The sequence below is a fragment of the Lissotriton vulgaris genome, chromosome 12, assembly GCF_964263255.1.
Source record: "Lissotriton vulgaris chromosome 12, aLisVul1.2, whole genome shotgun sequence".
NCBI classification, from domain to species: Eukaryota; Metazoa; Chordata; class Amphibia; order Caudata; family Salamandridae; genus Lissotriton; species Lissotriton vulgaris.
In genome coordinates, this window is record NC_141700.1 from 510,582,946 (window position 1) to 510,607,321 (window position 24,376).

General features: G+C 49.9%; 1 protein-coding gene and 1 pseudogene across 1 annotated transcript in view; both read right to left on the reverse strand.

The window, feature by feature from the left end:
• The window catches only part of AARS1 (alanyl-tRNA synthetase 1), a 336,551-nt gene that overhangs the window by 118,893 nt on the left and 193,282 nt on the right, over positions 1-24,376 (reverse strand). The window lies entirely within an intron of this gene.
• On the reverse strand, positions 15,180-23,302 carry LOC147677624 (uncharacterized; annotated as a pseudogene).

Here is a 24,376-nt window from a genome sequence, read left to right on the forward strand (position 1 = left end):
GATAGAACCTCTTGTTTGAGCAGCGCAAGATGTTCTGTAGACATTGGACGCTGTCTGGGCGCTATATGTGATGGGGTAGCTGTGAGTTCTAGGCAGCAGCCATACTGGATAATGTTTCTTACCCACTTGTCTGTTGTGATGGAATTCCAACCATGTAGGAACTGTGTTAGTCTCCCCCCTCCAGGAGTGGAATGCTGTCGGGGGAGCGGAAGGAAGTCACTGTTTTGTGGTGGGAGGGGTTCGATTGTTATTACCTCAACCTCTCCCCTTGTTATTATTGCCTCTGTAGCCTCCCCTAAAATATCCCTTATTGGAGGATGTTTGTGCATGGTTTTTAAAGGAAGCTGAATTGTCAGCTCCAGCTTGTTTGGAGCCTCCTCTATAGAAGGAGCGACGAAAGGAGCCTCTTGTTTGTGTGGACTGCAAAGTGTCCTTTTTCATCTTTTCAAGAGCTGTGTCTACAGCTGGGCCAAAAAGCTTTTGTTGGTTAACTGGCTGATTCAATATGGTAATTTGCACCTCTTGCTTAAAGCCTGAGATGCGTAGCCATGCATTGCGTCTAAGGAGGACACTAGTGTTTATTGCTCTGGAGGCAGTGTCTTCTGCATCAAGTGCGCAATTAATGGAAGCATTAGAAGTTAGCTTACCTTCTTGGATAAGGTCATTAGCTTGTGCTTTATTTTGGTCAGGTAGATGCTGTAAGAGTGTTTCTAGCTGATCATAATGAGCCCGGTCGTATCTTGCGAGGAGGGCTTGTGTACTAGCTATGCGCCATGTATTACTTGCTTGGGCAGCTATTCTCTAGCCTGAAGCGTCTATCATCTTTGACTCCTTATCAGGAGGTGGTGCTTTGCCTGATGTTTGGAAGTCTGCTCTTTTTCTAGCGTTGGAAACGACTAGTGAGTCTGGAGATGGTTTGGATGGGTATGTATATGCATCAGGGATATCTGGTACATCCTGTGGGACATCTGGTGGGATTGGGTACTCCCAGTCAGGTGGATCTGTTGGGTAGTTAAAAGGGTCATTCCCTCCCCCCATAATATCAGCATCATCATTATTATGAGGAAGAGGTGTATGTTGTGGTGAAAAATGAGGAGAATTTTGAGGAGGTGAAGGAGGAGGAATAGAGAGAGGTATAGGAGAAGAAGGGCGCATAGGTGATGTGGCAGAGTCCTTCTTTACAGGCACTGGAGGTGGAGGTGCTGTATCGAATTTCCTCTTATTGTCTGGCACAGTGGAAACATGTCCTGTGTTCGGGTCAATATAGATCTTTTTTGTCGAGGATCAGGTTGAAAAAGCTCCTCTTCTTCAGGAACCACTTTCGGTGCCGATTTTTTCGGTTCAGAGCGTGGTTGTCTCTTTTCTGTGTCCTTAGCCTTAGGAGTCGTGGTAGAGTCCTTTGGGGTAGATCTTGGCTCCGAAGATCTTGGCTTTGGAGCCGAAGCTGGTTTCGTCGGCTTGGAAGCGTCGGAAGCAGGCTTTATTATGGTCGGAGCCGGTTTGTCTTTCGGAGTCTACGGTTTCGGAGTAGTTTTTGGAACCGGGACTTCTTTCGGTGCCGATGGAGCTGGTGGTATTGGCACATGCTGTTTGCTCGATCCCGAGATACCGGAAGGCTTTTGTATTTTCTTCAGCGCTAAGCTCGAAGGCGGGGCTTCTGAAGTAGTTTTTCGTCGTGACTAGGCCCAGGAGGCGGAGTGCTGACCTTTGCCTTCCATTTGGGTGTTGGGATTGGGGCAGGGGTAGTAGTACTCATGCGTTGACCCGATGGTATGGAGTCATCGGAGTCGTCTGCCCCGATACGATTGAGATCTTCGGAATCTTCCTCTGGGACATCTAGACCCCCGAAGATGTCCTCTGGTTCCGGATCTGATCTCTGCATGATTTGTCGACGGACCCTCTGATCACGAATAGTCTTCTTGGATCGAAAGGCTGCGCAGGCTGGACAGCTGGAGTCGTCGTGTTCTGGTGAGAAGCACAGGTTACAGACCTTGTGGCGGTCACTGCTGGAATTTTGCTCCACACTGGGGGCATTTCTTGAACGGCCTCCTTTCCTTGAGCTGTAGGCCTAACGGCGTTGATAGGCCCAACGGCCCGTGTCGACGATCAGAATCGAGCTGATGAGGTTGAGTCGATGGTTCTTGATGTCGAAAGTTGTTTAGTGGAGTTTAAGTAGGTTTTTGATGCATCAAACTAATTAGAAAGTAGATTTTGAACCGGAGCGTAAAAGTTACATCCGAACCCAGTGGCGGAAAAAAACAATCTAAGGATGGAGTCGATACCCATGCGCTCTATCGTCCAAGGGAGGAGTCACCTATCTTGTGACTACAAAGACTTCTTCCAAGACGACAACAACATGCAATCATCCAAGCCCAATACCAGGTGGCGATCTAATTCTCAGTGTGAGATCTGCAGCTCATATGCCTCAAACATATTAGCTTACAAAACAGCAACTTTGATGCTATGTAATCTAAATTAATCACTCGCATTTTTAGGTCCACTGTCATCTTTATACTATGCTTCCTTCTTGTTGCTTCTACCGCTGCCCATGCCCTTGTATGCTGGCTGTACCAGCCTGTTAGAAATGAGGCTCCCGGTTGGCTATTGTAAACCAAGCAGAACCTACCACTAGTCAGGGCAAGTATATTACACACCAAAGTAACCTGCACTCACCATCTGGTAGCCTGGAGCAGAGCAGGCAGGTTAATCATCAGAGGCAATGTGTAAAGTGTTTGCACAACACACTCACAGCAACCCAATGAACACAACAGAAGACTCCACAAAGGATTATAAGAAGAACTCACCATATATTATGAATCACCAAAGACCAGAACGACCTGTATCAAATAAGCACTTTTGCCAGTAAAGCAGTATAAAATAAACCATGACGTGTATTGCAATAATATCACATACATAAGTATATGTATTTCAGTAATATCATAAAAATCTGTTTCAGGAAGAAACTTAGGGCCCAGGAGCACCTGCGCTCCTATTAGACTTTTACGTGGTGCAAAGCTTCCCTATGCAAGGCAAGATCACTTTAAATGTATGCTACCCTAAATATTTTCCCATATACATGACAATGCTTAAAAAGCAAGTAACATCCCAGCATTTATCAAGGTATGCAAGTTTCAAGTAGACATTAGCTGCATCCGCAAAAGATGAGGCACAGGAGTACCTGCATGCCTACTACTTGATACAGGGTCAGAAGAAAGGAAGAGACCTTTGTGATTACAAAACAAACAGGAAGACAGTCTTATGCTCCCCTTGAGGGCTTACAAGGACAGTCGACAAAGAACCAGGCTCCAACTTGGTAAGAAATGCAAATGCTACTTACCAGTATGCATCTGTTCTTGGCATGTAGGGCTGCTGACATTCATATCTGTGCATAGTCCGCCACCTAGTGTTGGGTCCGGATGATTGCACATTGTTGTCCTGGAAGAGTCTTCGAAGTATCACAAGATAGGTGGCTCCTCCCCTGGACTACAGTGCGCATGGGCATCGCCTCCATCCCCAGATTGTTTTTAGCCATTGGCAGAGATGGAGTGAAGAAGTGAGTGATGACCATGCTATGAGCATATGTGTGTATATGAATACATACTGCAGCTGCTACAGGCGCCGGGGAGGAGGGTGGGCGATATGAATGTCAGCAGCCCTACATGCCAAGAACAGATGCATACTGGTAAGTAGCATTTGCAGTTCGAGGCATGTGGGCTGCTGAATTCATATCTGTGCATAGAATACATAGCAGTCCCTCCATTAGCGGCGGCCGCCCGTGCCAGCTGCAGCAGTCTGAAAAAGCGTTTTCAGAACAGCCTGACCAACAGCTGCCTGCTGTTTGGAATGCACGTCTACACAGTAGTGCTTAGTGAAAGTATGTGTGGTAGACCATGTGGCTGCTCTACAGATGTCTTCTAAGGGAATGTTACCTAAGAAAGCCATAGAGGCCCCCAACTTCCTAGTGGAGTGGGCCCTCGGTGGGATAGTGAGAGTGCGCTTAGCTTTAGCATAACAGATCTGAATGCACTTTACTATCCATCTAGCAATCCCCGCTTTGGAGATTGCATTTCCCTTGTGTTGTGTGGCAAAAGCAACAAAAAGTTGTTTGGTTTTGCGGAAATCTTTTGTCCTGTCCACATAGTACATCAAGGCCCTTTTCACATCAAGAGTGTGGAGCATGCGCTCCGCCAGCGTCTCTGGGTTTTGGAAAAACACCGGCAATTCAATTGTTTGGTTTATGTGAAACTGTGAGACCACTTTGGGTAAGAATTTAGGGTTAGTGCGGAGCACCACCCTGTTAGCATGTACTTGGAAGAAAGGTTCTTGGATGGGGAGCGCCTGCAGCTCGCTAACCCTCCGTAGCGATGTAATTGCTACTAAGAACGCAACCTTCCAAGTCAAAAACTGCAGCTCACAAGAGTGTAGTGGCTCAAAGGGAGGACCCATCAGCCTTGTAAGAACCACATTGAGGTTCCATTCCGGGGCTGGTGGAGTCCTTGGTGAAATGACTCTCTTGAGTCCTTCCAGAAAAGCCTTGATAGCAGGGACCTTAAAGAGTGACAGGTGCTGCCTATTCTGGAGGTATGCTGCCATAGCCGACAGGTGAATGCGGATGGAAGAGTAAGCTAGATTACAACGATACAGGTGAAAGAGGTAACATATGATGTTTTGAATGGAGGCGTCTAGCGGGTCAATGCTGTGCTCCACGCAGTAGACGACAAACCTCTTCCATTTAGCCGCATAACAAGCTCTAGTAGTGGGCTTCCTTGCCTCCCGAATGATGTCCATGCAATCGGGCGGAAGATTGAGGTAGCCAAACTCTAGGACTTCAGGAGCCAGATCGCCAGGTTGAGCTGTTGCGGATCTGGGTGCTGAATGTCGCCATGGCTCTGCGTCAGAAGGCTGGGAGTGAGATGAAGCCTTTGATGCGGTACCACGGAGAGTTCCAGAAACGTGGTGTACCATGGTTGGCGAGCCCACGTTGGAGCAACCAGGATGAGCGTCATCGAGTGTTGCCTGAGCTTGCGTGCCACCAGCGGTATCAGAGGTGCTGGGGGAAAAGCGTACGCAAATCTGCCTGACCAGTTCATCCACATCGCATTGCCCTGTGATTGGGGGTGTGGGAATCTGGCGGCGAAGCTTTGGCATTTTGCGTTCTCCTTTGTGGCGAACAGGTCTATCTCTGGATGACCCCACCTTTGGAAGTACGGTTGGAGTACTGATGGATGTATCTCCCACTCGTGCATCTGATGGCTGTGCCTGCTGAGCAGATCCGCCATTTGATTGTCCTTGCCCGGGAGATGTTCTGCCATGAGGAAGATGTTCCTCTGAATGGCCCACTTCCACATGCTCTGAGCCAGGTGAGACAGCTGTGGAGAGTGTGTACCCCCCTGCTTCTGGATGTAGTACATGGCCGTCATGTTGTCCGTCCGGATCAACACAACCTTGTTGCACAGATGTACTTTGAATGCCTTTAAGGCCATGAAGATTGCCATCAGTTCCAACACATTGATGTGCATCTTCCTTTGCTGAAGTGTCCATAGTCCCTGCACAGTGTAGTGGAGTACATGCGCTCCCCATCCCTGGAGAGAGGCGTCCGTCGTCAGGATAATCTGTGGGACAGGCTCTTGGAATGGTCGGCCCTTGCAAAGGTTTTGTGGATTCCACCAATGCAGAGAGTTGTACGCCCGACCGCTCACCAACACTAGGTCTGTCAGTTGCCCATGAACCTGAGTCCACTGACGTGCTAGGCACTCCTGAAGCGGACGCATGTGTAGTCTCGCGTGCGGGACAATGGAGATGCAGGAGGCCATCATGCCTATCAACTGCATGAACACTTTCGCTGGAAGCGAGTGTTGGGGTCTGAATCGTTGGATCAGTGCCTGGATACTGGTGATTCTCACCGAACTCGGCTGCGCAGTGGCTGCCAGAGTGTCGATTGTCGCGCCCAGATACTGTCGCACGTGGGCGGGCTGGAGATGGGACTTTGGGTAGTTCAGAGAGAATCCCAGATCGTGCAGGAGGTGAATGGTGCGTGACACGTGGTCTACGCACTGGTGTTCCGTCTTTGCCTGAATAAGCCAGTCGTCTAGGTATGGAAAGACATGGACGTGCTGGCGACGGAGATGCGCCGCCACAGTCGCTAGGCATTTCGTAAATACTCTCGGTGCCGTGGTGACCCCGAACGGCAGGACTCTGAACTGGTAATGCTGGTCTAAGATCGTGAATCTGAGATACTTTCTGTGGGAAGGATGCAGGGGAATATGGAAATAGGCATCCTTTAGATCCAGCGTTGCTAGGAAGTCCCCCTGCTGAAGCAGGGGAAGCACCTGCTGCAGTGTGAGCATATGGAAGTGCTCCGAGTTGATGTACCAGTTCAGGGGCCTGAGGTCCAGGATCGGCCTGAGTGATCCGTCCTTTTTGGGGATCAGAAAATACAGGGAGTAGACCCCTGTTCCCCGTTCTTGCAATGGAACGAGCTCTATCGCCCCTTTTTGCAGCATGACCAGTACTTCTTGCTGCAACAAGGTCAAGTGCTCGTCGGACATAGCACGGTTTCTTGGCGGTATGTCCGGTGGAATGGACGTAAGTTCTAGACAGTAGCCGTACTGGATAAGAGACCTCACCCACCTGTCCGTGGTGATGGACCTCCACGCCGGCAGGAACTGCTGGAGTCTCCCCCCGACAGGTGTTGTGTGATCGGGGGAAAGTGACAAGACGTCACTGCTTGTTGAGGCGGTGGACCTGGAGGCATTGTTTCCACGTCCCCTGCCTTTGATATTATTGCCTCTGTAGCCACCCCTGCCCTTGTTGTTGTTATACGAGGACTGGGTGTTACCCTTGTAGTATTGCGTGGACTGGGAAGCCTGGCCCCTCGAGGTGCCTCGTGAATTGGAGCGCCGAAAGGAATGACCCCGAAACTGCTGGCTTTGTAAGGCCCCCATAGACTTAGCAGTTTCGGTATCTTTTTTCATCTTTTCTAGGGAGGCATCCACCTCAGGGCCGAACAGATGGTCAGGATTCACTGTTTGACCCAGTATTGTTGTTTGTATGTCGGGTTTGAACCCCGAAATCCGAAGCCAGGCATGGCGTCTAAGTAACACGCTTGTATTGATAGCCCTGGATGCAGTGTCTGCCACGTCTAAGGCACATTTAATGGATGCATTTGTAATGAGTTTACCCTCCTGAATGAGCATCTCCCCCGCCTCCTTGTATTGGTCAGGCAAGTGTTGCAGGATGGCCTCTAATGTGTCATAATGGGCTCTATCATAACGTGCAAGCAGTGCTTGAGTGTTAGAGATCCTCCAGATGTTCGCTGCCTGTGCAGCAATGCGTTTGCTTGATGCCTCAAAGACCTTGGACTCTTTGTCCGGGGGAGGAGCATCACCAGTAGTCTGCAAATTCGCCCTCTTTCGAGCGTTGGACACCACCAGGGAGTCCAATGGTAAGTGTCCCTTAATATACGTGGGTTCCGAGGGCGCCGCTTTATATTTTCTGTCGATGCGAGGATTGACCACCCGCGCCCGGGTGGGCTCCTTGAATACCTCCTGGGCATGCTTCAGCACCCCTTTAAGCATCGGTAGAGTCTTGACTTGTTTTTCGGCTACTGAGAAGGTGTCGACTAAGAAGTCCGCATCCACGGGGTCCGAGTGCAGTTCGACGTCGTGGTTCGCTGCAGCCCTCTCTATTAGGGCATTGAAGGCCGCCGAGTCCTCTGTCGGGGACGTCTTTGCGGCGAAAAGTTGAGTGTCCTGACCCGACTGCGGGTCGTCAGCGTCGCCTCCCGCTGTCCAGGGCACCTGCTCCTCGTCCGGATCCGAGTATGCAGGGTAGGTGTACTCGTCCTCGTCCACATAAGGCGCGGGGGAATGGACCGGCGAGTGTTCCGGGGCTTGTGGAGACAGAGGTTCCATCAGAGCCGAAGAATCCGTAGAGTACCTCTTGTTCTTGAGTGGAATCCTAAATGGTTCCAAGGTCGGCTCCGACGTAATCTTCCGTTTGAGGAGCGACAATTTTCCGGTGTTTGCGTCGATGATCACCTCACGACGTTCCTCCACCGCAAGCGGCTGGAGCCGAAGCTTCGACACCACCAGAGCAGCTTTCGGCGTCAAGACCTCCTGCGAGTGTCCACCCTGTTTCGGCGCGAAGGCCTTCGGCGTCGTCTTGGGTGGAAGGGTAAAACGAATGGGCGTTTGTTCCTTAGCAGACTTCTGCGCGGCTCGAGGCACTACAGTGTCCTGGCTGGGAACCACAGTGGACTGTTGGATCCTCTTTAGGGAATCCTCCACCTTCTTTGTAAGGGACGCCGAGGGCTGAACCGGCTCGAGCGACTCGTCGACTTCGATAGCCCGATCGCCGATAGGCCTCTTCTTCGGGGCCGACGCCCCATGGGCATGCGCACCATCGGCGTGACGCTTCTTCGAAGACGTCTTCGGGTCCGCGACCCCTTTCGGTGCCGATGCGGCCGCATCGGAGGCCTTCACCTTCGGCGCCGACCCAGATGGCTTCGGGTCGGCCATCTTGGCGTGGCTCTTCTGGTCGGCCATTTTGGCGTGGCTCTTCAAGTCGGCCATTTTGGGTTTCGTGGAAGTTGACGCCTCCAGAACCTTCTTCACCAACGCCACTTTCAGTTTCGGTTTCGCATCCGAGGGTGCGAGACCAGTTGGTTTCACTTTCGGTTTCTTCATAGAAATGTCCGTGACCGGGCCCGGAGGCGGGGACGTAGGACTCATTGTTAGATCTTGGGTAAGGCCCGAAGGCGATCCCTCGACCTGGGCCGTGTAACGGGGAGTAACCCCGGAGTCTTGTTGGGGATGCTCTTCCTCCGAGCTATCACCCATCGTGGGACAAGCCCGGTCGTCGTCCCCTACCTCGTCGGAGACTTCGTCGTAGGCCTCATCAACCGCGTCGCCGGTCTCTTCATCGGACGCGGGGCCAGAGTCCGACCCTTGTACGTCGTCTTCTCCCTCAACCGATTCCTGGAAGATGTCATCAGGTGGGGGTGCCGAAGCCGACAATTGAGCCTGGAGCCGATTAGCCCGGCGAATCTTTAAAGTTTTCTTACTCCTAAATTTCGAACACGCCATGCAAGTGTCCTCACGGTGATCCGGTGACAAGCATGTATTGCACACGGGGTGCACGTCGAGGTGCGAATATTTAGAGTGACACAGCGGACACTTCTTGAATGGAGTCCGCTCCATAGCAAAGGGTGTAGTGTAGGCCCGTCCGCGTCGAAAGCACGTGGAGGGGCAGTAGGAGATCGGAGCGGAGAGTCAGTAAGAAACCCGAACGCAACTATACCGACGCCCAGCCTAAAGACCTTTTGGTCTCGAGTAAAAGTAGAACAACTATCGGTTCCGATAGAGGGAACCAAAAACACATCCGAACCCGATGGCGGAAAAAAACAATCTGGGGATGGAGGCGATGCCCATGCGCACTGTAGTCCAGGGGAGGAGCCACCTATCTCGTGATACTTCGAAGACTCTTCCAGGACAACAATGTGCAATCATCCGGACCCAACACTAGGTGGCGGACTATGCACAGATATGAATTCAGCAGCCCACATGCCTCGAACAGAGGCAGAGCCACCTGTGTAGACGTGAGGGGGAGACAATTTCTCCAGGGCCTACTCACCCACAGTGCTCCACATGAGGACAAGCCCGTCCTTGGGGATCTGTGTCAGGGAAGAGGGCACCCCCAACAAGGTCTACCTTAGGGGTGACCAATGTGTAATTTTAAAGCCAATTTAATGTGGCAGTAAACTGCACACCCAGGGTCTGTGGTGGCAGGCCTGAGACAGGTTTGAAAGGATAGTTCTGTGGGTGGGTCAAGCAGTGCTGCAGGCACACTAGTAGCATCTAATTTACAGGCCCTGTGTATATTGGATACCACTTTACAAGGGACTTTTAAGTAAATCAAATATGCCAAACAGGTGTAAAGTAAACCAATCATACCTTTGAAGAGAAAGTCACAAAGTTTGGGAATAACCCTTCAAAAAGGGCCAGGTCCAAAACAACTCCAATTCCAGCCTAAAGTCAGAGTAGGCTAATCAATACCTTGATGGGTTTCCCTGCTCAGGTCAACAGAACATGAACCCAGTTGGATCCCTCGCTCTACACTCTTAGGGTCCACTAAGCTAACCCATGGGGAAGCCTTTTCCTCACCTGCAGACCTCATCTGTCACGCACCCAAATGTAAGATGTTCACAGAGCATCCCAGTAGGCAGACAGTGCCACTATGGCCAACAAAGTGATGTGGCCCATTTCACCTCTTGGGTTGGTCTTCTGTCCCCAGCCCAAGGAAAACTCTGTCCACAAGGATTGCAACCAACAGAGGTCATTGACAGCTGTCAGCTTCTGCAGCCAGGCCCCTTCCTTCAGGCGTCTCTGTCCTCTGTGGGTTTTCAGAGTGGGGCGAGATAGCTCCAGATGCATTGCATCCTTTCTCCACTCCACCTCCCACCAGTTCAGGGTGGTATCCTGAGACTGGTGCTCCAGCCCAGGGTCTGTATGCTTAGGCTGGACAGGAGTCCAGGGCGAGTCCTTCCTCCCCATTTCCCTCCTTCTGGGGTTCCGTACTCTCCTCAAGAAAGTAGTACCCACAGAATCGAGAACTATCAGGTTGCCCTTGGAAGCCGTCCTGCACAATTCTCTCACCAATTCAGCGGTTCTATACTGCAACTGGTCTTCCAACCAAAGGTATGTACCCTTAGGCTGAACAGCGGTTAGGGAGGGGAGGGGGGTGGTCCTTCCTCCCTCTACTATTCCTTCTGGGTGGGCTTCCGCACCCTACTCTGGGAGTGGTACTTCCAGAAAACAGAATGGGTTAGATTCTGGTATCAGTCACCTCCACTCCACCCACCTCTAACCAAGTTTTCCCGACACCATGTGGTCCCCTTCAGTGGATGGTCTCAGGTACAGACTAGATTCCCCTCCTGGTGCCCCCTTGGGGTACTATCCAAGAGCTGGGACTGGGCATAGGGCGTCCTGGGACTTTGCTCACCCTCACCACTCATTTGACTCTGAGAAGAGACATGGGACACTTTACCCACCCCACTAAACACTGGAACCTGTATGGGCTACTGGGAACCTCCCATGACCTCGGAGGGAGGGGGGGGTGGTGGGGGGGGGGGATGGGGGGGGACCTGTGCCACTCCCTTTGGGATCACTCCAAAATTAAATATCTTTCCAAACCCTTTGGTACTCACCTAGCGGTCTGCCTCCTTTGCAAGTTCCCTGGGGTCAGAGAACTCACCATTCAACAGGTGTTGGCGCAGCCCTGGAAAAATACAACTGCACAGGTGCTCTCTGACAATCAGAGTGAACACCCCATCAAAAGTGTTTACTGTGCTTCCCTTCACCCATTCATCCAGTGCTTTGCAAATAATACCCACAAATTCCTCCCAAGACTGATGGGACAGCTTCCTGCTGCCCCTGATCCTCAACCTATACTATTCAGGGGCGAGTATATCCTTTATCAGGGCTTCCTTCATGGGGATGAACCTCTGCCTGTCACTCCCTTCTAGGGCCAGTAGGGCCCCCCTTCCATTCTCAGGAATATAAATCCCCAGGCCAGTTCCCCAAGCCCCCCTCGGGGATCCTGTGCACTGCCAGAGCTCTCTCTTACTCCTGCAACAACTGATGTAGGTCACCCCCCTTCTTGAAGCTAGGCACCAGGTATATGAGCGGAATTTTTAACACTGAACTCAGTATTGCTGCCCCCACCTGACTCTACCTGTGGTAATTCCAGAACTTTCAAACTTGGCTCATGGGCCAGTTTCCTTTCCACAAGAGCAATTTGTTCTCTGGCAAAAGGCCTTTTAAACTCCACCATCCTATCCTCAGCTAAGGCTCTTTTAGCCTCTGCCCTTCTCCCTTCTACATCAGCTGGGAACTCAGGTCCCTCTCTGACTGTCTATCCTTGAGTTACTCAGGGGGCTGGGTGTTGAAGGTGACACTGCTCCTGGCACTAGACAGTGTGAGGGACTCACAATCTATTGGGTCCTCATTCTCTTTACTGGCGTCCCTGGCCAGTCAGCCTCTCCCTCCTCCTCACTCTTTAGGGCCACTGCCCTCTAGGAATTTTGGTTCAGAACCTTCTAGGAGATTCCAGGCTTAGGATTCTCAAGAATGCCAAAGGGGTCCTCCTCCTCAGAGTCCTCCCCAGAATTACCACCCTCTTGGTTCTCTGTTAAAGCCTTTTCCCGGATCACCTCCTCAAAAACATGAAGGGTTCATGAAGATCCTGCCTTGTGGATCTCCTAGACATAGTCCGCCTTCTGCCCTTCCAGAAATCTTTGAGCTCCCTCCTAGTATAGTATGCCAGGAGATTGAAATCAAGGATTAACCCCATTCTGGTACAGTAATACTGGTGCAAAAACAAGAGTCTCTGGCATAACAGATGAAGCAGGAGCAAACACTAAATGACCAAAGCGAGAGAACAGGAGAAAAACACACAACAGTCCAAGTGCAAAGTTGTAGTGCAACAATGAGATACTGTGGTATCACACACACGCAAGTCCTAGCCTCACAGGTGATCCCCAATGTCAGAAATTGGGTTCCTGGTTGGCTAGGATATGTACCCAAGCCAGGCGGATCCCATCACTTTAGTCAGGGCGAGTAAGTTATGCATTTAAGATAACCTGCGCTCTCGTCTGGTAGCCAGGCGCAGAGCAGGCAGGTTTATCTTCAGAGGCAATGTGTAAAGCATTTGCGTAAAAGTCACACAACGCAATAAACACTACAAAAGAGACTCCACACAGGATTGTAAAAAAGAACTCGCTATAATATCAACCAAACAATCCTTTACCAACCCCCCCCCCCCCCCCCCCACGCAAGACCCCACCCCCCTCCCCATAATGGGTGAGGAATCTAAATCAGACCTGGAGGAAAGGGTAAGCTCTCTCTTTCCCATGTCCTCAGATTGTCTCTCCACAACAGAACTTACCTCTCACTACAACACAACTACAACTTCCATTTTGGACCAATTAGCCCCCTTGAAACTAAGGAGAGTCAGGAACACTCCATCTAGATCCTGGTTCAGCACAGACAAACTCCAAAAGAAGACAACCAAGAGCTACAGAAAGACTCTGGCGGAACAACCCATCCACAATAAACTCAAATCAGTATGCAGGAAGTACAAAAAACACATTAAGAACGAAAAAAACGTCCTTTTTCTGTAATGCTCTAGAGAACGCAAAAAACAGGCCCAAAGCACTCTTCAACCTCATTAGGCAACAAACTACCAAGCCCACTGCATCCTCAGTTCTGGCCTCCAAAGACCTGTGCAACAACTTCGCCAACTTTTTTGAAGACCAAATCTACAAGATTGGACTGGAGGACAATCTGAGTCCCCCCTACATGAGCCCGTAACCAGGGACTGGAGATATCGCTCCCAAGCACCACCCAAAGCCCTGGAAAGTCTTCAACCCCATCCTGGAAGCGGAGATAGTCAAACTGATTCCACCTCCAAACCATCAGCTCATGTCCTGGATCCTATCATGTCCTCCTAAACTGGCCAAAAAGCTTAAACTCTCCCTAGCCACGCTCTGGAGCACGATCAACAACAGCTCCCTGAGAACCAGAGTCATATCAGACTGCCTCAAAGTCAGCCAAGTCACGCCATTACTAAAAAAAACAAGCTTGGACACAAACGACCTGAACAACCAGCCCCGTCTCCAATCTCCCTCGCTCATCTGAAATCCTCGAAAAACGTGTTCTCCTACAGCCGACTCAAAACATGGACAGCATCAACCTTCTAGACCCCCACCAATCGGGTTTCAGAAAAGGCTACAGCACAGAGACAGTGACCCTTAACGTCATAGACGATATCCACAAGTTACTCCATATGGACCAATGCTGCTTATTCATACTCCTCGACTTATCGACAGCCTTCGACACGGTTGACCATAATCTACTCATTAAGGCACTTCAAGAAAGGCTAGGTGTAGAAGAGGTTGTTCTACAGTGGTTCTCCTCCTTCCTCCATAAACGCACCCAAAGCATAAAAATCAAAAACTTTTTGTCCGGCATACACCTTGTCAACAGGGGTGTCCCCCAAGGATCAGTGTCCTCCCCACAACTTTTCAACATATAAATGGAACCCCTCACCACCATACTCAAAACAGCCAACATCCATTTTCATCTATATGCAGACGATACCCAGATCTACCTTGAAACCTCCTCCATTGATCAGACCCCCCAGGATATAGCGGCATGGATTAGCAAATTTAGCGGCACAAAAATGGAAATTTAGCGGCACAAATATGGAAATTTAGCTGCAATTGTGCGGCATTTTATTTGGCCATTTTTCCTACATCAAACACAGATATCTTAGTTTTTTTAGTTATTTAACAACATGAAGCTATGTTTATTTGGTTTACTTACAATGTAGACACTTTGGTAACTTTGTGGATGTCAATTGAGGGTGGTTGAGGGTAGCACGCCTTTCGCACCTGTGGCAGCATCTGCAATAAAGGGGTTGATGCCTACCCACACACACCACTGAGCACGTGTTACAGCAACATGCATAGATAGATTCGGCAGTACTCAAACTGGTACCCCTCAGTCTCCAAGCGTGCAGCCGCACAGTCTGGGAATCCGTATAAAGGACCATCTTATCTCGGTGCAGAGCGGACTGCTCTGTATGGACGCGGAAGAAGACGCAGCATCCTGAGTAGTAATAGATTGGTAAAACAGCCATTCCACATCCAATGTGGGGCAATGTCTATTAGCTGTGCAGGATTCTCTCGAACGTTCCGCACTACATTTGACAGGAGTGGAGTCTCCAGAAATACAGGCTGAACCTACCGGTATCCCCCAGGGAGTTACATGGCACAACACGGAGAACATTTCAGTTCTGGGACAGGGTGAAGAGGTGGTGTCCTGTCAACTTATCAAAAATGTATTTCACAGTTGGCATGTATTTTCTAACAGACATTTCTGAAAGTGGCGTTCGGCTCCGATTTCTTCTATAAAGAATCGTTTACTGTGTACTTTAGGAAATGAGATTGCATTTAAGAACCATCTGATCGTGTAGTGAAGGAGCCACCCTCAGCCCGACATCTTGTCAGAGCCCAGTTCCTCGTGTACAACCCTTGGCGCTCCCTCAAGAGAGACGGGGACGGACTGAAGGTCACTGAACTGAGAGTCTGAGACAACACACTACACTTTTTTTTTTTTTTAGATATTAGATGCAAATACTTTTACTTTCAAACAAATGCCTTTTACAAAATATGTGCAGTTCCTACAAGAGTTAATAACGTCCACATCAAAGCTTCCGTCGCTTCTTCCGGAACTGCTTCCAATTGACGTTGGCACCACAACCTGGGGGCACTGCCCTTCCTTCTCCCGCGCACAGAGACAGATTAACTTCAGGTCTCTGAGCGCCTTGTACCGCACCTCATGCCAGTTCCGCCCTTCCACAAGGTCTAGATAAACTAGGAATGTGGTGTAGACGTCAGTGCTGCTAGCAACATTCAGCGCCATCATCTCCAAGAACTTGGGATGGCGCTGTATACAGTCTCTACGACTCTCTCGCACTCTGCCTTCCTGGGCTGCCACCTGCTTGCTTTGTATTTGGGCTTGCTTATGAGCTTTACTCTTCAAGTCAAGTCAAGTCATAAAATTTATATAGCGCACTACATACCCAGAGGGTTTCAAGGCGCTTGGGGAGGGGAGGGGGATTATTTGTCAAATATCCACGTTTTAAGTTGTTTTCTGAACTCTAGGTGATTCTGGGTGAGGCGAAGGTAAGCGGGGAGTGAGTTCCATGTTTTGGCAGCCAGGTATGAGAAGGATCTGCCTCCCATGGTGGTTTTGTTGATGCGAGGGACAGTTGCGAATGCTTGGCTGGAAGAGCGAACTTGGCGGGAGGGGGTGTAGAAGGACAGTCGAGAGTTGAGGCAATCTGGTCCGATGTCGTAGAGTGATTTGTGTGCGTGGGTAAGCAGTCGGAAAGTAATCCTCTTATTGACGGGTAGCCAGTGGAGGTCTTTAAGGTGGCCAGAGATGTGTTCGTTGCGTGGGATGTCTAATATGAGCTTGGCTGAGGCGTTTTGGATTCGTTGTAGTTTCTTCTGGAGTTTGGCGGTGGTACCTGCGTAGAGGGTGTTTCCGTAGTCCAGTCGGCTCGTGACTAGAGCGTGGGTGACTGTTTTCCTTGTTTCGGAGGGGATCCAGCGAAATGTTTTTCTGAGCATGCGAAGGATGTTGAAGCAGGAAGAGGATACGGCGCTGACTTGTCTGTTCATTGAGAGTGAAGAATCTAGGATGACGCCAAGGTTCCGTGCGTGGTCTGTCGGGATGGGTGCGTTTCCGAGGGCTTCCGGCCACCAGGAGTCGTCCCATGCAGAGGGGGATTTACCTAAGATGAGGACTTCTGTTTTGTCTGAGTTCAGTTTCAGACGGCTTTGTTTCATCCATTCGGCGACTTCTTTCATTCCTTCGTGTAGGTTAGTTTTGGCGGTGCTGGGGTCCTTGGTGAGAGAAAGGATCAGTTGAGTGTCATCCGCGTAAGAGATGATGTTGAGGTTGTGTTGGCGGGTGATGGTCGCGAGGGGGCTCATGTATACGTTGAAGAGGGTGGGGCTGAGTGATGATCCTTGTGGTACGCCGCAGATGATTTCAGAGGCCTCGGACTTGAATGGTGGGAGGCGGACTCTCTGGGTTCTTCCGGAGAGGAACGAGGTGATCCATTCCAGTGCCTTTCCTTGGATTCCGATGTTTCTGAGGCGCTGTAAAAGGGTGCTTTCTGTTTCCTCCTCTACGTTGCTTCCCCCTTTTCCCTCCTGAACGCTGCTCCCCTGCGTTACTTTCTGCATGCTGCCACCTTGATTTGTCTCCTGCATAACTTCCTGCACCTTGTCTTCATGAGCTACCTGATGCAGGCTGCTAGCCTCTGTCGCGTCGTGCACGATGCACTCTTGAGCGGTTAACTCCCTCTGATGCTTCCAGCGTGCCGTCTCCCTGGGGTGCCTCCTCCATGCTGCCTTTATGAGGTCCCCCTGGCATGGCATTTCCCTGGGCTTCCTCATTCATGTTGTCGGCTTCATCTGCTTCCTGCCTAGTTCTATTCTGGGATGCCGCCCGCAACACACTACACTTTACTGGAAAAAATAAGCAGCACGGTCTCAGAATTTTAGTGTGCATTGCCATCTGCTGGTCCAGATCTCTCATTCCAAAGTGATGTTTGCTCTGAATCAGTTTCGAAAAAAATCTTATCAAACTTTTTATCCACCGTGGTTTCCATCATCAGGCCAATGGAGTGTACTTTAATAGCGGCTCTTGTAAAAATGCCGCGATTTCTACTAAAGTGCCGATTTCGAGGGCATTTGTGTAAAAATCGCGGCATTTTTACAAAAGTGCCGTTTCCGCGGCAAATCACGAAATCGCGATATCCTGAAGGGTCTGATTGATGACATACAGAGACTCAAGTCACTCTGAGAGAAGTCCAACGCTGGCTATCAAGAAATCACCTGAAACTCAACCAGGACAAAACGGAAATCCTCTTAATTTCTAACAAAGAGGAGAACCTCCAAATCATTGAATGGCTAAAAGCTATTGATGCTCTCAATGGAAATCTCACCCTGGCGGACTCTGTAAAATCGCTAGGAATCACCCTGGACCCAAAACTAGACATGGCCAAACACATCAAAAACACTGCAAAGAGTGCCTTTCTCAACTTGAAGCCACTCAACAAAATAATACCCCTTCATCCCGCCCAAGGACCTCAAACAAGCTACTCAATCCCTGGTGTTAGCTAGACTCGACTACGGGAATGCAGCACTCAGAGGTACAGCAAAATACCACTTAGCTCCCCTCAGAACAACTCTCAATGCAGCAGCCAGAATGGTCACCAGAGTAAAGAAATATGAGCACATCTTGCCCGCACTCTGAGAGCTAAAATGGCTCCCAGTCTAAATGCGTGACAGCTTCAGAACGGCCTACCTCACGCACAAAGCCCTGCACACAGAGAAACCCGCCTACCTGGCCTCCAAACTCAAGAAAGCCGGTCAGACAAGGAGTCTCAGGAGTTCAACACTACTCCTCATCCCTCAGAAAACAAGCAAACAAAAACCGCAGCCCAGTCCTTTGCTGGAAATGCGCCCAAAATCTGGAACGCCATCCCGGTCCATATCAGGACTACTCCGTGCTTCTTAACCACTTCCATGCTAATGACAAGGTCAACTCGTCATGGGTTTTACCTGCCCTGTGCTTATGACGAGTTGACCTTGTCATGAACAATGGAAAATCTGGGAATGCAGCACCCAGCGGGAAAACCCCTTCGCAGCCAAGGTGTTAAAATTCAAAAGGCAGCTCAAAGATTTCTTCCTCAATCGTTCCCTCCCAAACCGATAGCTGCTGTTGAACGCCCAAGCCTGCACACTCCAGCATACAGATACTGTCATTAAGACTTCTACCTCCTCCACCTCCCCGACCCCTGCCTCTATCCCCCCTCCTGAAGGAGGCGCGGCTCAAGGAAACGTGCACACTACCAGGATACTATACTACTTCCTTGCTTTAATGTTGTACAGCGTGCTGAGACTCCCGAATCACCATGAGCCAATTATGTATATTACTGCTATATTGTGTGATCTACTCATTGCGACTGTCAAATCAGTCAGTCAGTCAGAAAAGCTTTATTATCGGTTAAAAACCATAAAAGCAGAAATACATGGTTTAGCTAAAAACATACCTTTAAACAACACTTCAGTATGGTCATAAATACACAGAGCCCCATATACAATATAAATAAGGTTTTAAAAACATGATAAAAACCAGTCCCTTCACAATTTACAATTAACAATTCCTAATAAGTTACAGAGGAGTGCTAGCAAAGTTGTGGCAGCTTTCGCATTTTTAATTTTGGCTCCTCTGATACACCACACAGAGAACAAGTATCTGGAGGTCGCAAAGAAGATCAAGGGGGTGGTGTCGTATTTCAATAATCTAAATACTACCCTATAATCCCCGAGTCCCATAGACTTACATAATTGGATGATCCATTTGACTGTAGCCTTGGTGTAGAAAGAGCAGAAGAGCAGAACGTGCAGATCCGTCTCTTCAGTATTTCCACACCCTGGGCATAAGCTAGATGAATGAAGAGCCGTTGACCACTTGTTTGACACTGCCCTCACTGGGAGTGTTCCTTGTCTAAATTGGACATATAGTTTCTTCGCCTGTGGAGGCTGGAAATCGTCCAAGAAATTCTCAGGGTGATAATTGTCCTTGACCTCCATAAAGCAGCTGGTTAACCTGCCCAGAGATGGATTTGAAGCTATCTGATCCATTCGATATTGTTTGAGATCTTTGACCAGCTTCCTCCTTGAGGTCAAGGCGGAAGTATGTCCTGGGGAGAGCCACAGATCTCCCTTCCCCAGTGCATGACTAAGCTGTTTAACATGCTTTAGCCAAGGGATTTTCCCCACACCCCTTATGGTCAGAAGATCCCTAAGGTTCTCCCTATAGCTTAGGAGCTCAGGTGTAGACCAGAGTCTCCTCCAGTACAGTAGAGGACGATTAGAGATAACCTCCTGTATGGGGACCAGACCCAAATCTAGCCGTAACGGGATCAAAGGTGTGCTCTGTGGGAGTCTCAGTAGGCGCCTAGTAAAGCTGTTCTCAGTAGTAGACAGCGGGGAGGTGCCGTGTCCCCATAGCTCTACCCCTTAGAGCACCCCACCTCTCGCCTGCACCGTATACATTTCCACTGGCGGACCCAGGGTTTTAGATGAGGTGCTTTTACATTAAAAACCATGAATTTTGTCTTAGAGAGGTTGAGCTCCAGGTTTCTTGTTCTACAAAAGGAGCAAAAAGCCTCCAGTGTTCGCTTTATACCCGTGGAGGATTTTGATAGCAAAAGGGTATCATCAGCGAACATCAGGGCAGGAATCTTTTAGGATGCTAGACTGGGGGAATCTAAGTCCTTCGCTCCCAATAGATGTTCAATCAGGCCGTTGAACAGGGAGAAAAGCGTGGGGGCCAACACGCAGCCCTGCCTCACGCCCTTTTCCACCAGAAAGGGCGCAGAAAGCTCCCCCATTCCTCCCAAACCTCACTCTTGCAAAAGTGCCATGATGTAAACGTTTAAATAGTTGGCATAAAGAGACTGGGGCACCCATCTCTAGCAAGATCACCCAAAGCTTCTCCCTCTGGACCAGATCAAATGCGGATCGAAGATCTACAAAGATCAGGTACAGACTACCGGCCCCCATAGTCACCGTCTTCCAGTAGACCAACTGTAATCTAAACAGTTGGTCGATGGTGGAAACTTTGTCACGAAAGCCCGCTTGAAGGGAGGTCAGGATGTGATGGTCGTCCATCCAACACTGCAACCTCGTTAGTAAGATGCGTGCAAATAGTTTCTGCAAGACGTCAATAAGACTAATGGGGCGGTAGTTGACCGGGTCCAGCGGGGAAGCCTTTTTATGGATGGGAATGATCTCTGCCCCCAACCAGGTACGGGGGATTTCCATGCCATGGAGAATGGCATTAAAATATAGGCAAATATAAGGGACTCATACCTTTTGCTCACTCAAAAACAGATCTCCAGGGATTCGGTCCAGACCCGGGGCCTTCCTTTTAGACATGCTTTTTAGGGCCACCTGGATTTCAAGCATGGTACAAGGATAATACTCCGGATCTGTTGTGACCGATGAAACTAGGGCAGGGGTACTCCTCAGAGGGGCAGCTGAGTCTGCTGGGCGGGGAGTGTCAGTGTGGGCAAAGAGGGGTTTGAAGTGTGCTATCCAAACCTCTTTGCTCAAGTTAGGTGTTGAAGCATGCATCCCCTCTGGCAATCCTGATCTAACTAGGTTTCCTGAACGACCTGTAGTCGCGTCCATCCAGGGCGTCTTTAATTTTTGTCCATCTGAGGGCCTCCCATTCCGACTTCGCCTCTATGATTATATTTTTGTAGGTGAGTCTTGCCACTGTAATGCTCTGGACAGAGCCGGATTTAACCTCCCCAACAAGAGCACGTTTGGCCTCCCTACAGGATTTATTAAACCACTGGTCCTGGTGTTTTGGCCGAGCCCTCGTGTTAACTGAGGTATAAAAGTAATAGGCTAAGGAGGCGATTAAATTAGTGTGGATGTGCTCGAGCGCATGGAAATAAGGGGGATCATAGGCAACCGCCAAGTTAAAGGCCTCTGCTAAAGAAGAGGCAACATGTGATATAATTCGGCTAACACAAAATAGGCCTACCTGATGCGTCTGCCTCCTGCCACAGTGATTAGGTTACGGTTGGAATGTGAGTCCTGCTCCCCCAATCCATGATGGCAACCCAGTGTGAATTTTAGTTCAAGTGACAGAAGGTTATGGTCACGGTCTACCCTTTCAATTACAGTGAAGGACCTAATTTGGGACCAGAATTCTACATTGACTATAATATAGTCAATAGTTGTAGATTTCCCCACTCTATTAAAGGTACTCTTCCCTGGAACATCGGGAGGGAGTCTGCCATTACAAGCTCTAAGGGAGTGAGTTACTAGGAGCTTGTTGATCTGCATCGCCAGTGGTGTCAAGCGCTTCGTTGGATACATAGAGCACTCCTGTATATGCCAGGTGGAATCCTCCTCTACAATTACAGAGGGGATCCCCGCCAGGGGTTCAAAATGGCAGTTGAAGTCAACCCCCAGGATTCTGTGTGTCGGAGCAGAGTACAATGAGAGGAGTTCGTCGAGAGCTTCAATCAATGATAACCCCGGCGATTGGGGAGTGGGGCGCAAATAGATATTAAAGACCACCACGGACGTCCCATCCAAATATTTGAGGGCAATACACAGGATGTCCGGGGAGCGGGAATCAATCACTTTCACAGAACACCCCAAATGAGTGGCTACCCATATGCACAATCCCCCCCGAGGGTCTGCCCCTTGGCCCCTGTACTGATGGTATGTGGTAGGATGCAAACCCCACCCTTATGGGTGAAGATGACATCCAGGTCTCTTGGAACAAGCATACATCATACTGATCTACCAACTCCCCCATTCTGGGTTGGGTAACTTAGAGCCTAGCCCCGCTACATTCCAGGACCCTATTAATGATCTACGGGATGGTGCCCTGACCGGGGAATCTGTAGATGATGAAAGGGCAATAATAGGGGGAGTTCCTGCCTGCCTGTCCAGCTCACTTCCGTCTCCTGGGGAGCGTAATTTTGGGTTTAGGATTGGTGAGATGGTTGTGGAGCTAACTGCGATCGCCCCGAAATCCATCTTGGATAGCTCCTCTTCTGCCCTCTCGCCCACCTCCAACCCGAAACACCCAGCGACACTAAGATCTAAATCATTGGAGCAAATTGGGTGTAATCGACGTTATTCAAGGGACTAAATCTATTCTCCACAGGTAAGATGTAATCAACCCCCTCCCCGCCGTTAAGGAAATAGGATGTTCCATGCCCACCAGGAGCCCGTTCCTGTGAGTAGAAGTACCCTGGAGGAAGAGGAATGATTGAACCCAGGATATGGTTGACCACTCCAGGATTCCTAAAATTAATGATAACACAATCCCCTCCAATGGCTTTAGGATTAGGCCCTATCCAGCTAACTCTTCTGGCGAATAGAATTTCCCCTTTAACACGGTACCATTGAAGGTCTAAATCTGTTTAGCCAGAATATGATTTTGTTCTTCAGCTCGGGGAATGTTTCACCTTGCTCTCCTGACAGCGATGGAACTCCCGTTAGCACCACCACATACGGAGATGCCTCAGGGGTTAACTGGATACAGGGTAGTGGTTGTCGGGATGCATTGTCAGGAGAGGTTGGAGCACACTTTTGAGGAGCCAGACCCCGATTTGGCTGATGTTTGCTGGTTACTTTTGGGATAACAGACGGATCTCGCATTATTTGGTTGGACACTGGGTGGAATATTGGAGCCTGACAGAGAGGAGGCGGTAGAGGGTTTGGGCATAATTATTAACCCCGACCCATGTGCTAGGTTATCTGATAGATGACCTTCGCCTTGTCTTGGACCTTGAGCTGCCTTATTAGGGTTTCCTTCAGCCGGTGTCCGGGCGGGGCGGGGGGGTGTTCCTGGTGGTCGTAGGTAACTGATCGCTTACTCCGCTCTTGGAGTTTATCAGAGAGATGACTTCTACTCATCAAAGTTTTAAACTGTGATTTGATGAGCTGTTCCAATTGAGTCTGAATATCAATTAGTAAATGAGTAGCCCACACAGGAGGTGCTAGAGTGGAGAAAGAAGGGCCTGCGTCAGCCTGGGAAGTATCCAAGACAGATTTACTTGACTTGGCTCCTTTTTGGCGTGATTTAGGCTTCTTGCTTCTGGGGCGGTACTTGGGGGCCATTTTAGCTACCCGGGGAACGATTGGGGGGGGGGGGGGAATTGCTGTGGGAACTAGCATCTCGGTCGATCTGCGCGCATGGGAACTCAGCAAAGGAGGGCGCTAGCATTGAATCTAGAGAATTAACTATGACTAGAGATGCATTCCCGGGGGACAAAGGGGGGGGGCATGGCAGGTGTCAGTGAAAGACGTCTTTCGGTATTTTCTGTAGCCGAAGCAACCACCCCTATAGTTTTTTGTAACATTTTGTCAATTGGTGTGAAGGTTGGAATTGGGGTTGTTAAAGCAGCTTTTTGCCGTCTGAAGGAGCTAGTGGTTGGGGGGTTGGTTTTGGCCATAACACTCGGCAATAGGTTCCAACCTCAAATTTAAAGTATAAAAGTAAATAAAAAATGATTACATTTAGAAATAAAAAGAGCCTAAGAGCGTGATAGCATTCATCAAAATGGAATAATCACAATAAGCTCTAATTTTGGCTGACAATTAAAAGAAGAATTACCACTGAAAGTATTGTCCAGGCCTGACTAACCAGTCCAGCCAATGGGGGTGGCCCTGCCCGGCCTCCTTCAGCCAGACTGTCCCGCCCTTGTCCCGGTGCTACCCGCGATGCGGGAGCTCCCAGGTGATTTTATGCGCCAGCGGGCGCAGGAACAACGTATGCGGCGTCCTAGCCGCAAGTGGTGCCGGGAAATGTAGTCCCCGGGTAGGCGGCAACAACACAGGTGGCCCGGTGCTCCGTGCAGGAAAGTCGTTGTTTGCAGTGGCAGCAAGGGAGCTTATGCTGCAGTGGAGCGGCGTCCACAGGTTAGCGCCCCCGGTTCTGCTACTCGTCCCCAGCTTCCCCGGAGCTCCCAGGTGATTTTATGCGCCAGCGGGCGCAGGAACAACGTAGGCGGCGTCCTAGCCGCAAGTGGTGCCGGGAAATGTAGTCCCCGGGTAGGCGGCAACAACACAGGTGGCCCGGTGCTCCGTGCAGGAAAGTCGTTGTTTGCAGTGGCAGCAAGGGAGCTTATGCTGCAGCGGAGCGGCGTCCACAGGTTAGCGCCCCCGGTTCTGCTACTCGTCCCCAGCTTCCCC